This window comes from Globicephala melas, chromosome 13, assembly GCF_963455315.2.
Source record: "Globicephala melas chromosome 13, mGloMel1.2, whole genome shotgun sequence".
Lineage (NCBI taxonomy): Eukaryota > Metazoa > Chordata > Mammalia > Artiodactyla > Delphinidae > Globicephala > Globicephala melas.
In genome coordinates, this window is record NC_083326.1 from 16035446 (window position 1) to 16050796 (window position 15351).

Genomic DNA, 15351 nt, shown 5'->3' on the forward strand with positions numbered 1-15351 from the left:
AGTGTTGAAGGAATTGGAAATAGGTCACCTAAAGAGAAGAAAAGGAAAGGTTCCAGGAGGCATGATAACTATCTTCAAATAATCAAAGAGCCATCATATGAAACAGAAATAATAGCTGGTATGTATTTACCAAGAGTTAATGAATGGGCGTCAGAACAATGCATATTTAATTCAATCTTAGTTAGACTTTACTAATAGATCCTGGCTGGAGATGGAATGGCTGTCTGGAGAAAATGCTGAACCTCCCAGGCAAACTGATAAATAGGCAAAAAATTTATAGAGAGAATCCAAATCCTTGAACTAAATAATTAATAGGTCTTCTTCTAATCCTGATATTCCATAATTCTATGACAGTGCCATTTCCATTATACGGGCAACATATTAAAGAGCTATTCAGAATATTTTAGTAGGAAGAATTTGAATAGGACCAAGCTGATGAATTTATAAAAATAAAACCTATATCCAACAACTGTGCACAAAATTAAGACTGGATCTTAAAAAAAGAAAACCTCGGGCTTCCCTCGTGGCGCAGTGGTTAAGAATCCACCTGCCAATGCAGGGGACACGGGTTCGAGCCCTGGTCCGGGAAGATCCCACATGCCGCAGAGTAACTAAGCCCGTGCACCACAACTACTGAGCCTGAGCTCTAGAATGTGCGAGCCACAACTACTGAAGCCCGCGTGCCACAACTACTGAAGCCTGCTTGCCTACAGCCCGTGCTCCACAACAAGAGAAGCCACCTCAATGAGAAGCCCACACACTGCAAAGAGTAGCCCCGGCTCGCCGCAACCAGAGAAAAGCCCACAAGGAGCAACGAAGACCCAATGCAGCCAGAAACAATAAATAAATAAAATAAAATAATAATAAATAAAATCTCAAAATGTAAAATAAAGGCAAACCTCATTTTTGAGATGAAGGCAGCTGAGTCATTAAGAACTTGGACTTTGGAGTAGACCTGTGTGGCCCCCGGAAAATTCTTCAGCCTTTCTGTTTCTTAGTTCCTTATATACATAATAAAGATAATTTTAAAAAAATACCTGGCTTATAGGATTATTGTGAGAGTGAGTCAATAAATTTAAAGTGCTCAAAACAGTGTCTGACACACAGTTAACCCTATAGAAATGTTTGATATCTGTGATCAATCTTAGTAGTTAGATGAGAGATTCTGGAGTCAGCCAAGAGTTTACAAAAGTTTGTGAGGAAGGGCTGGAGGAGCATGTTCTGGACTGAGTTTCAGAAGAGACACCAGTAGGACAATACCACACCACTGGTCCTCCATGGGAGCTGCTGTCTCTGCCACAATTTGGAATCAAGTGAATCAGGAAGCCACCGTCCCAACTACTAATCCCACGCCATTTCTGCTAGGATCTAGAAATCCAAAGCCGCTACCACAACTGTAGGCTTTCAGAACACATCACCAGACAATGGATGCTACACTCTACCTCTCTACAACCACCCTGTTATCACTGTTACACAACAACAAATGCCTCCACCGCAGACCCTGCAGAAGCAAAAGCATGTGGACTTCACCTCATGTCTGGATTCCAAATAGTATGGAGGCGCATCAGTTCACACACAAACCTGAGTTGTAAGGAAGTCTGAGAAATGTAGAATAAACTTTTCAGCTATAGCAGCAATTTAACATTTCTAAAAGGGAGAGAGAATGGAAATAAAAGTGCTAATCTATAATATCTATCATCCTATTTCTTATCACTAGGATAAGAATTAAATAGGATATAATCCATATGCAGTTCTTAGCCCTGAGTTTGGCAGACAGTAATCACTCAATAAATTACTAGTTGACTTCCATCATAAACATGGCTGAATAAGAATTAGCTTTCCACATCTTATCCTAAAAATCAAGAAAAAAAAACAACTTAAAACTCTACTTTCAGTAAAACTAAAAGAAATTCATAATCTACTGACTCATAAACATACATAAAGCCTTCCAAAATTAGCAGAAATAAAACAAAAGCCACACAGGATGTCAGGCAGAAAGGAAATGCTAAGAGTGCTGAGAGGGCCCAATGATACAAATCCTATAAAGTATTGGGGAAAAAAAAAAAAAAACTTCCTTAAAGTGAAACCACTGAAGCACAAAGGCTATATACCTGGTTTTTTAAACTGGGTGCGGAAGTAGAGGTGAGAAAGCTGACAAAATGAAGTCTCCTGGATGGGTTTTATTTCACTTTGAGAAACAGGGAAGAAGGCACCCCCAGTGATTCACTTTCAGGAGCCACAGCTGTAGAAAGCAGTCCCTCTCTGTGAGCAGGGCAGAAGGGAGCCTTTGGAAGGCTACCATGCACACATACCCACTCCCACCCACCTCACCCCACATACACAGGCAGAAGTCCTAAACAGAAAAACAGTTCAGGAAAATTCAACTCATTCAATGAGTAATATATTAAATCAACATGAAAATACTATAAGTAAAAAACATGAAGGAAAAAAAGTAAATTTTACCATTAGATAAAGAATATTTAACCAGAAGATGTAGTCAAAAGGGCAGATTAAAATGAAAACTAAATAATTTAACAAGAATTCAAAAAAATAACAAGGCATTCACCTGCTATGGGCTGAACTGCATCCCTCTTAGCCCCCGCCAAATTCATACACAGAAGACCTAATCCCCAGTACCTCAGAATGTTACTGTATCTGGAGATAAGATCTTTAAAGTGGTAAAGCTAAATGAGGTCACTGGAGTGGGCCCTAATCCAATATGATGTCCTTATAAAAAGAAGATATAAAGACACTGACAACACAGAGGAAAGACTAGTGAGGACAGAGGGGGTAGATAGCCATCTATAAGCTAAGGAAAGAGGCCTCAGAAGGAATCAACACCTTGATCTCAGATTTCTAGCCCGCAGAAATGTGAGGAAATAAATTTCAATTGTTTAAACCACTCCGTCTGCGGCACTTTGTTATGACAGCCCTAGCAAACTAACACATCACCTCTATGAAGAAAGATCACAAAGCGGAAATGCAAAACTCAGGTAAAAGAGTTACCTTTTAGGCAACAGAAGAAATTAAAATGTGAGCTGACAGAACTCAGGAAATAAGTAAAAGGGAAGGGAAAAGCCATCAGTGGAATAACCAAAAATCACTGAAGAAATAAACGATGTGGAAAACACTGTTAGGGACTTAAAGGACAGAAATAATATAGTGGAAAAATGCACAGGAAATAAAGAAAACGTTTCAAAGGCCTAGAGGAAAAACGATTATGGAAAGTAATCGAAGCAAATGTAAAATATGCATAATTGGAGATGCTAAAGAATAATACTGAAACAATTCAAAAGAATAAATATTTAAGCACACAATTCAAGAAGAGTTCCCTGAATCTGAATACCAAAGGGTCCATCATGTGCCTGTCAGTGTGGTTAACAACAAGACACATCCTGGTAAAGTTACTGTAGTATAAAGATAAAGACAGAATCTCAGAACAGCCAGGCATAAAGATTAAGTTGTTTACAAAGGGAAAAGTCACAAAGTGATCTCAAATGTCTCTACAGAAATATACAGTCCCAGAAGCGGGGCAATATGAAAATATAGTCAAGAAAAGAAAGTGTAAGTCAAGGATTAAGTATGCAACCACTCATGGTAGCTTCAGATGCAAAGCTACAAACATTTGAACATGCAAGTATGCAAGGAGTACGCTACTCATAGGTTCTTCTCCAGTACGCTGCTGGAAAACCAACTTTAGCGCCAATGAAGAAATACCTTGGGGAAGAAAAGGTAAAAGGACTGGCAATGAGAATTGAACATAATTAATTATAAAACTAAGAACAGAACAAATGTGAAGATCAAGGTAATAAAAGAAATTGAAAATATTATATCTCCCCACAGTGTAGGAATCACACAACTATTTGGAGAAGAAAGAGGTTAAAAGGTAGGATGTACAGGAAGACTATTATTTCACCTGTAGAGTTAACAGTCAAAGGATTTCAATAATATCATTAAAGTGATAAAATATAAGCATAGGTTAGCAATACAAATGTAAACACTAAGAAAATACTAATAATTAAAATTGAGTTGTAAAAAAGAGAGAGAAAATGGTAAGGGAAACATGGTTACATGCTGTAGAAATCAATAGATATTGACTAAAGAAATATAAGACTAAGGCTATTATTATATAATAATTTAATTATAAAGATAACCACTAGGACAAAAATATAACCTTCTCTAAATTCCATTAAAAAAACACACACACACACACAAACTAATAGACCAACAGGAAACACAGTTAAGACTTTAAAAACATTACAAAAACAGAAGATATTACATAAAATAATACAACAATACTAAGATCAAATACAACTTATGTGTCAAATCAGTAAATGTAAACAAGTTTAATTCTCTTAATAAAAAGGAAAAAAACCTTTTAACACTAGATCACAAAGGAACACCCAACTCTTGATTTTTATAAAAGATACATTAAAACAAAGTGAGACAGAAAGATTGAAAGAAAAACAGCAGGCATAAGTATACTGGGAGATGAACTTCCAGTTGTGTCAGAGTGAAGAGGTCAGCAAATCATCACACACACACACACACACACACACACACACACACACACAAAGTGCAAAGCTGGTCAAAATTGTTCAAAGCAACTATTATGAGGCTCTGGAAACAGACCTAAAGCAGACAGCACATTATAAAGTACTTAATCTTGAAGAACCACTAGAGCTTCCGATAAGAACAGAAAGAGGTCTATGGCCTTGTTGCCTGGGGTTAGTCACGTACCCAACCCCCAACTCAGTAGACAGGAGTGGTAGTCTTACCAGAGTACGGATCACTGGAAAACCAGCCACCCGAAAGGGAGCAATCTTTATTTGGATTACGGATGGGGGAAAGGGGTGACACATGGCTTTCTCACTAAAAATGATGGCCTCAGTAGGAAGCAATCAGGAAAAAGCTACTTCTTTTCTAGCCTGAGATTGTGGTTATGGATGGGGTTAAGTGCTAAAAATGAGGGAGCTTCTAAAGGGCTTTGAAAGCTCTCCATACATCTTTGGATTGCAAGACACATGCATGTGGTGGGGAATCCCAAGAAAGCCCAGTGGAAAAGAAAAAAACGAGACTTAAAACTGGCTGAACTTTGCACTTCCAACCTCAGCGGAGGGTTGAAGCCTTACAGGCTCAAAGAGTTTGAGCCCAACCTCTGCCCAAGTCATTCACTGACCACTAAGCTATGAAGACATAGGAACAACCCTCATGAAGTTTAGCTAAAAAATACAAACAAAAATAGATAAACTGACCAGAGACTTTAGTGGCTACATACAATGGGGAAAACAAGATTCCACAGATTATGTACAAGTAATTTACCAAAAACATTATTTAAAAAAAACCAGACTCCAGAGTTGTTACAGAACATTAATTAAAATGTCCAGGATTCATTCAACCAAAAATTACAAGGCATGCAAAGAAACAAGAAAATGTGACCCCATCCTCAGGGAAAAAAAATCATTTAATAAAAACTGACTCCAAGTGGACTGAGAGGTTGGATGCACCAGACGAAAGATTTCAAAGTATCTATTATAAATATGTTTGAAGAATTAAAATATGATTCCACAAAGAAGGAATCTCAATAGAGAAATATAACCCATATTTTAAAAATGGAAATTTCAGGGTTGAAAAGTAGAATAACCCAAATGAAAAATTCACTATATGGGATCAATAGCAGATTGGAGATCAGAGAATAAAGCATGAGTGAACAACAGAATAATAAAAATTTCCCAGTCCAAAGAACAGAAAGGAAAAACACTGAAGGAAAATGAACAAAGCCTCAGAGAACTGAAGATCAAGATTAAGCATCCCAACATATATGCAATGGGAAACCTAGAAAAAGAAAACAGATTAAAGGAACAGAAAAAATACTTGAAAAGACAATGGCCTTAAACTTCTCAAATTTGATAGAAAACATTAATCTACACATCCAAGAAGGTCAACAAAATCCATGTAAGATAAACACAAACACAGCCACACCTAGACACATCATAATCAAACTGATGTGAGCCAAAGACAAAAAAAAATCTTGAAAGCAGGAAGAGAAAATCAACTTGTCATGTAAACGGAAGAACAACATGAATAATGGCTGACTTCCATCAGACAGTATGGGACCAGGAGGCAGAGGGACCACATAATCAAAGCGCTAAAGGAGGAAAATCTATCAGCCAAGAATTCTATCTCCAGCAAAACGAACCTTGAAAAATCAATGTGAAATAATGATATTCCCAGAACAAAATAAAAATAATGTGAGATTTGTTGCAAGCAGAACTGCCCTACAAGATATACTAAAGGAAATACACCAGGCTTAAAGGAAATAATACCAGATAGTAACTCCTGTCCACAGGAAGCAATGAAGAGCACTGGAAATGGCATATATGTGAGCAAATACAAAAGAACAACCAGCCAGGAGAAACCTCAGCACCTGAATATTTGACGAGATTGAAACTGCAAGCTTCCCCAAGAGCTACATGAAGAGGCCAGTAATTCAACCCAGAAATGTAAGGGAGTTAATGTCCATGAGAGCACATCCCAACCAATGGGAAATGTGAGACAGAAGGAAGCAGGAAATAAATAGCTCACCTCTCTGCCCCCCTCACAAGGACTGTTCTGAGATCTATAGCCGTAAATGCTGCCTCTGTTACCAGCCCTGAAGAGCCAGTTGTGTTTTGGGGAAGCTTGTCTTACTTAGTAACACACCTCTTTGTATTTCTGCTGCTTCCTTCCCCACTTCACTTCCCTCTTTCCCTCATTTTTGCTTCTCTAGAATGACAACCCCCTCCCAATAAAGTCTCTTTTTTACCTAAATCTAAGAGAGCTGGCCCTAGAAAGAGTGGCCCTAAAAAACCCAACACTCAGGATGGGATTTGGAGGGCTGAATTTGCAAGCTGTCTGGAAATAATAAGGAGCCATCTCTGGAAGTTAATGTGGTAATAATAATTATTATCACTATTAGTTGTTATTATTCCATATCATGCTTTCTCACTTAACAATGTCTTTTAAATATCTTCAATATTAATATATAGGGAACGTTCTCACTCTAGTTTTTTGTTTCATTTTATTAACAGGAGTTAATTTCAAAATAACCAGAATTTTTATTTGTTTATCTATTTATTTATTCATCTATCTAACAAATATTTACTGATTTCCCCCACTGTGTGCCAGGCACTGTGTTTAATATGAGAACTACCCAAATGGAAAAAAAACACAACTGCCTCCTGAAAAAAAATGTCCTTATCCTCACGGACCTAACAGCATAGTAAGGTCCTAACTAGGACACTCCAATGGGATGACTGAAGCAATGATAATTCCTGGCATTCAATGGCACCACAATCTCTAAAGTTTTACCTGTGGTTAATTGGGATGAGGTACAGGTGGAAAGTGAGGCACTGGGCTACTACAGGGTTGCTACTCTTAATGGGTTGTCATGATAATGACAAGGATTGTGGAGAGTGCTGTCTGCTTTTAAAGGAACTGGAATCTTTGACCAAAAAAAAAAAAAAAAAGAACCACAATAGGTCCAGCAGTGCAAATAGTACAGACAATAAAAATGGAAAATAATAATAAAATCAGAAAAAAAAAGGCTCTTCCAACACACATACACACACATGTGTGCACGTATAACAGGGGTTAGCTGATTCTAACACCAGGCAGTACCTTTGCCCATCCATTTCAAGCCTCAAATGGATCACAGCCTTCACTTCAGATTTCCATAACCTGCCACAAAGGAAAGAGAAGATTCCTTAGAGTGCTCAGCACCACTACACGTTGTCCTGGCCTTCCAGAACCATGGAGAACAGATAAATTATTTAACTGGGTGGGTGTCTGGACCTACATACACACACGCACACACACACAAACACACACACATAAACACATGTACACAATGGAAGTTCACCTGGGATTACAAGGGTGATAGTCAATATGTAACAACTCATAGCAATCAAAACTCTCACCACCGGGGTTTCCCTGGTGGCGCAGTGGTTGAGAGTCCGCCTGCCGATGCAGGGGACACGGGTTCGTGCCCCGGTCCGGAAGGATCCCACATGCCGCGGAGCGGCTGGGCCCGTGAGCCGTGGCTGCTGGGCCTGCGCGTCCGGAGCCTGTGCTCTGCGATGGGAGGGGCCACAAAAGTGAGAGGCCCGCGTACTGCAAAAAAAAAAACCTCTTACCACCTAGAAAGTGCTTCCCAGATGAAAAACTTCACTGTTAATGTACTTCCTGCCTCAAGTTAACCTCTAAAAATCCCCAATAGTCAGAGTTACAGAAACTCTGTCCAACCGGAAGGAGTGGGCTGAGAGTCAGGGTCAGGATCGGAGCAGGGGGAAGAAAGGGAAGTCCAAGCTGATATCCCCCTGCTCCTCTTTCCTCCTTGAGCACGGCCTCTTCTGTAATTATGTTCCTCCTCTTTCCTTCAGCTCTAGGCCTCATCCATTTCCCTAAGTGATGCCTTCAGTTCTCATTTTACTTTTGCTTCCCTTATCCTCTTCATTTCAAAGCTCTCACAGTCGGCTAAACAGGATTGTCCATCGAAAAGTTCCCTACCCAGACTGTCCTAGATTTAATGACGGAATCCAAGTATAACTATGCCAATTAAATCAGGAGCAGAGAAGTGAAAGAGAAAATGGCTTTGTCCTAGAGGAGCAGAAAACAGATCCAGAAATTTTGCAAGGATGGTCTTTGTAGATTTAAGAGCTATATTTATTTATTTATTTTGTTTTTTATTTTTTATTTTTAATTAATTTTTATTGGAGTATAGTCACTTTACAATGTTGTATTAGTTTCTACTGCACAGCAAAATGAATCAGCCATAAAAAGCTATATTTATATGAACCTCAAAGTTATTTCCTAAATAGTTCTACAGATCATAACAAGCGCTCTAAAAAATGAAGTAGCTGTTTTCTCATAGAAGAGCTATAACTTCCCAATATGGCTCTGGCTTCAGTTATTTATGTATTTAACCTGGGCTCTCTATAAATATTTGCTGAATGGTAAATGAGTGGGTGAATGCTTGCAGTTTTGATTAAACAGATTATAGTAGTTGGTTCTTTTATGGCAGTTGAAAGAGATAACAATGTCGTTTTGAATTTTTTTTTTTTTTTTTTTTTTTTTTTTTTGCGGTACGCGGCCCTCTCACTGTTGTGGCCTCTCCCATTGAGGAGCACAGGCTCCGGACGCGCAGGCTCAGCAGCCATGGCTCACGGGCCCAACAGCTCCGCGGCATGTGGGATCTTCCCGGACTGGGTCACGAACCCGTGTCCCCTGCATCGGCAGGCGCATTCTCAACCACTGCGCCACCAGGGAAGCCCCGTTTTGAATTATTTTAAGACTACATCACTGAAATTACTAATAGAGGAGTCTTCAAATATGATGTGTCAAAAGATTCCATGGAAGCATTGCGGTTAAATACTTTACTGAGGGCTTCCACATCAGCTCTGGGTATGGCTGATGCTTAAAAAACAGAAAAGCAAAGGTGTGGACGGTTCTAGCCCTATTGTAGCCTCCCATGACAATTCATACATACAACTTCCTCCTGGCTCCCCAAATAAACATACCTTATTCCTGAGCCTACTGGGTTGGCCATTTTTCTCCTTTTTTCACTTTTCTCTCCTCAAATGCATAGTTCACTTATTTCATTATGAAAATCTGAATCTTCTCTACCTTCTATCTCCTTAGGATCTTTGCTCTGCTCTAAGTCAGTCAAACATCTGTCCATCCTAATGGAGTTTTCTTTTTATTATGCATTAATTGCATTAATGGCTCAAAGTTATGGAGTTTTGCTTAGGCCTCTGGCAGCTAGTCTTTCCCAAGTAAGCTCTGGTGTGACTCCACGGTCAACAGGACTATTGGAAGCAAGACGTCCCTCTAACATAGTAAGAGGGCAATAACTGCATAGCACATGGATCCAAATGTCACACCATTCTACATGTGAAAATTCTGAGGAAAACACATACATCCAAACAAAAATTAAGAATGGATGGGACCTCCCTGCTGGTGCAGTGGTTAAGAATCTGCCTGCTAATGCAGGGGACACGGGTTCGAGCCCTGGTCTAGGAAGATCCCACGTGCCACGGAGCAACCAAGCCCATGCACTGCAACTACTGAGCCTGCGCTCTGGAGCCCATAAGCCACAACTGCTGAAGCCCACACGCCTAGAGCCCATGCTCTGCAATAAGAGAAGCCACCGCAATGAGAAGCCTGTGCACCACAACAAAGAGTAGCCCCCGCTCACCGCAACTAGAGAAAGCCCATGCATAGCAACAAAGATCCAATGCAGCCAAAAATAAATTTTAAAAATTTTAAAAATTAAATAAAACTATTAAAAAAAAAGAATGGATTATAAAGCCTCATGCTAACAGTATAAAGTTTTACTTTTTGGGAAAATATCTGTAGATAAAATGTCTGTTGACAATAGACCCTGCCTTAGAAAACTTCAGTCTGCCAATGATCTACCAAAGATCTCTAACTTTTTTTTCTATTTGACATCCATCACCACTCATAGTTACAAAAAAAATTTTTCATTATAATAAGGATTTTTAAGATCTACTCTCTTAGCAACTTTCAAATATGCAATACAGTATTATTAACTATAGTCATCATGCTGTACATTACATCCCCAATGACTTATAACTGGAACTTTGTACCTTTTGACCCCCTTCACCAATGCACACCAGGAAGACACAGATATGTAGTTCTCCAATGTTAACAAGACACCTGATATTTAGACTGAGAAAGAGTAGTAGCTTGTGTAATAGGTAAGCATGCAAGCCTAGACCCAGAACCTGGGTTTGAATCCTAGCTCTGCCACTTACTTGGTGAAGTTGCTTAATTCTCTATGCCTCAGCTTCTCCAGCCATAAAATGGAGATAATAATAGCACCTACTTAAAAGTGTTTTTGTGCCATGTAAATGAATTAATACATGTACAGCACCTAGAACAGAGCGTGGCCCTCAATAATTATGGGAATCTGATTCCATTTAGCAAACATTTATTAAGCATGTACTACAGAGCAGGCTCTGTGTGTTAGGAAATGGAAATATAATAATAAACAAGACATAATGTCTGTTCTCCAAAAGCTTGTAGTCTAATGGCTCCACAGGAGACCATTCTCATTAAAATATCTAAGCACCTGGCAATATGTCACAAACTCTATGACTATTCTCTAGGATAATCTGACCATGAAAAAAGATGAGCTGAGATACTTTTCACAGAAAATCTTGAAAGCAAATGGGAAAATTGCAGTTATTATTTGGGGCCATCAATGAACTATATAATATTTCATTTAGACCAAAATGGTTTTCACCTGAGTCACTTGGAGAATTTTTCTAAGTCCCTGCTTCCTGAGGCATGTATGAACCAAGCTCAGGGATTTAAACACTACCTCTTTCCACTGAAGCTCTCATTGCACCTAAACGTGTAAAAGAACAGAATGTGATTGATATGTCAACCCCAAATTTGTGCAGGTATTAAAAAAAACAGAGATAAAATTTCATATAATCTAGCCTCAATGGGAAAAATCCCTAGATTCAGACACAGATCTCTGTCTCACATAGTTATAGAAATAAAATTGCTAAGTTAAATTAGAGAGGATGACATGATTGAAACCTCTGAATCCAGCACTTCCCTCCTTGAAATTATAAAACTGTAATTATAAAAATGAAACTGACTCAAATCCATTTATCTTCAGGGATTGGTTTACACATCACTTCAAAACAGGCATACCAAATGCTTACAGCAACTGAAGCTGAGACAAGGTAATATTAAATAGTCCTCCCACCTGAAATCTCCAGAGGAGCTGAAAGAAATCTTGACCCTTTTCCATTTCTTTCAAATGTAATAATATCCAAACTTGCTAAATTAGCCATAAACATTAGTATCTGAGAACCAGGTTAAAGAGAACACAAAATTTTCAAGAGAATAAATAAATTTGATATGACATGTTAGAAAGTCTCTTTCGTGGGAACTGTCCTGTAAAAGCACAACCTCCTGCAGGACCAAGTCAGTGAGATATTGTAACTGTGAGGCTGCCACCAGTTCCAACCTGCTCGAACATTTCCTATGGGAATCCAGTCAGCAGGAGAATAGAGTCTGTAGCATAAAGGGAGAGTGCGGTGGCCTTGGGAGCAGAGAGGAAGGGGCACCTACCTCTCCAACATAAAGGGGTGGGAATCAAGAGAAACACTCAAGGGGACTGGGGGTGAAGGAAGGAAACCTGTTACTCCCAGGCTGAACACTTGTAGCACTGCCGAAGCCGGCTAGCCCTCCCAGCTCTCTCATCACAGCAGAATGTAGCATCTGGGTTCTTGAACAAACTTGCATGGACCCTCTGGAGTCTGGGCATATTTGAACATAGAGACACATGGATCCCCCTGTCTGGGAAATTGTGAAGTAAGGCAACAACCCATAACAACAAAACAGAAGCAGCATGCCTGACATACCACAGTGTGCTGTGTACAAGTACATATTATTATCATTTTTGTAGGTGCAAAGTTATTCAACAGAATAGAAAAAAAAATGGGTTTCTCACAAGAATAAAGCAGTAGGCTTCACAAAGTGGGTGCAAATTCTCCTGGGGGGTAGCTCAACCCTGAAGTGAGGAAGGCTAGGGGAGGCCTTATGGCATACTTAAACTGCATCGCATCTAGGTGTGGCTACCACTCATCTAACCCTAGCATGAGAGACCCAACATTTTTGGATACAAAACACTAACAGTACTCAGGCCATTAGTACACAATGGCAGCAACATACATTTTGGGTTAAACAAAACTAATCCACAAGACAGAAAGTGTTTTAAGGGAGACAGATGCCAGTCTAGACATCATAGGATAGCTGAATTCACTTTTAATGAGGAGCAGTATTCAGAGGAAAAATATGGATGCTTTCTCTCCCATGAGGAAGGCAAGGGATGGGAATCCGCCTGAAGATGACAAGGCTTTAGTGAAGGGGGCCAGGCTAACTCAACAAATAATGCTGGATAACGCCAGGACCCAGCATTGAGAAAGGGCTTGTCTCCTGACCCACTAGAACCTCTTAGCTGTTTCAATACAGGTTGAGGCTGAAGTAGCCATGAGGCAATGGCCCTCCCTTCAGCTGCTGAGATTTAAGGCGTACACTTAAAGGATCTCATGGATCTCCAAACCTAGGGAGGTTCTCTGGGGCAACTGTAATTTACGTGGATGCACGCTCACTGCTCTTACCCCAAGAATAGATCAGAATAAGATATATCCCACGGTACGTTTAGCAGGGACAGGAAATATTCTGAGTAACACTCATGTCCTCTCCACAGGAGGGAGTTGAGTTCAGCTATACAAGAGCACGAAATGGAAACGTGTCTCAGTACAGGACTTTGAACAGAGGTGAGGTAACTGGCTTTGTCCCCAGCTGACTTGGAACCCGGAAGTAACCAAACCATGGCCAGTTTTAATGACTCCTGCCCATGATAACATCTGGTATATGGGCAAGGGCCAATCTGTTGGGAAGACATAGAAAATATCTCTGTAGTTCTTACTGACTTATTCTTAATAAAACTAAAGTGTACCATGACTAATGGCATTAACAGTAAGATTCAACTGCCTTATGTAAATAAGTTATATAATAATTCTCATATTGATGATCAAATATACGGGAAGATGGAGTTAAAGCCTCTTCAGAATGTAATACTGATGGAAAATGACTGAGGAAGAACTGGAAGCTAAAGCCTGAGGAAGAACTGGAAGCTAAGCCTCTGCTGATTTCTTTGCTAACTGGTTCTGCACAAGTTTATTACAAGGTACAAGTAACCAAATTAGTACAAATATATGAAAATGTATGTCATGCCTACACAGGATGAATTGGCTCCTTCTTTAAGTTTATCCCTACCCACACTGGATCCTCCAAATGTTAGGTATATTTATGCTAACAACTATTGCTATATCGTTACATAAATGCTATCTAAATGTAGGTGCTCAGAGAAATATGAATACTTTAAGAACAGATCCTAGGTCAAGGGCTACGGGTCTGGAATTTGTGGGAAAGAGATAAGTCAGCAGAGCTGGGTTACTCAAACCCTGCACATTCCCAAGAAATGCCTACTTCAGGATTGGCCCTTGGCCAGCTCCTGGGAATTAAGCTCTGAGCCTCTGGAATATTCCGCCTGATAAGAGTGCTTTGGTGTGTCTGAAGCCTTGGGCCACCCAGTACCCATTTGATCAGACAGTTTATGCTAACAGTGTGCTTTATGGTGAATGCCTGTTTTTGCTCTGGGAGGCTGAAGTTCAAGTAGTTGAGGTCAGTCATGCCTATGTACTAAACCCCGATAAAAACTCTGGACACCAAGGTGCAGGTGCACTTCCCCTGTGGGTACACTTTTCCTGTGCTATCACACATCATTGCTGGGAGAATTAAGCACATCCATGTGATTTCCCTGGGAGAGGATACCCGGAAGCTTGCACCTGGTTTCTTCTGTATTTTGCCACATGTGCTTTGCTGCCTTTGCTTGTTTTAATCTGCATCCTTTCACTGTAATAAACTACAACCATGAGTATAATCACTTATTCTGATCCCTGTAAGTTCTTCTAGTGAAGCATGAAGCTTGAGAGTGGTCTTGGGGTCTCCCAACGTAAGGAGTAAGTAGGGAATAAAGGCTACGCAGGGGAGGTAGAATGTGAGCCGATACGTGAAAGATGGGTAGATATCCTAAGGAAGAACAGATAATTCAAAACAAGAGGCAAGTTGGACATGAAGAAAGTCCTCTGCTGCAATTACGAATATTGGAAGAAAATAAAGAATTTCAATTTACCTAGAAGTCTGTCTTATGGCTTCCTGGGAATCTCTTTATGACTACTTTCTAACCCTGGCAACAAATAATACAAAACTACATTTTTTATTTTCTAAATTATGTTCCCTAAGTTTGGAAGCTCACGATGAACAACGCTCCAGTTCATTCATCCTCCCTAAAACAGCACTGAAACTTATTTCTATTTTGAATGTTGATAAGTTGTGAATTTTGTCTTTCATGGAATCTTGTTCTTTTATTTTTACAGATTAAACCCATAAACACGGGCCTCTGTTGACTGTCACTTTTTCTGAGAAAATTCACAAACTGTGCCACATGATAGAACATGTACTATAAAAAGTTACTCCACATTAGCTGTCACCAAAAGCATCTGAATTCCTTTTGCTTGGCCAAGGCTTTTTGCCAAGCAGCTAAAAATGTTCTATCATGGACACTTGATTTCCTAATAAAGCTTCTAGTTCATATCTATGAAAATGCTGTGTAAATTATTTCCATTATCTGATCCAAATTTTCCTGATGCTCTAATCATACCAAGTTCTACACCACAGAAAAACCCTCCTTTGAGTGTTTCTCAT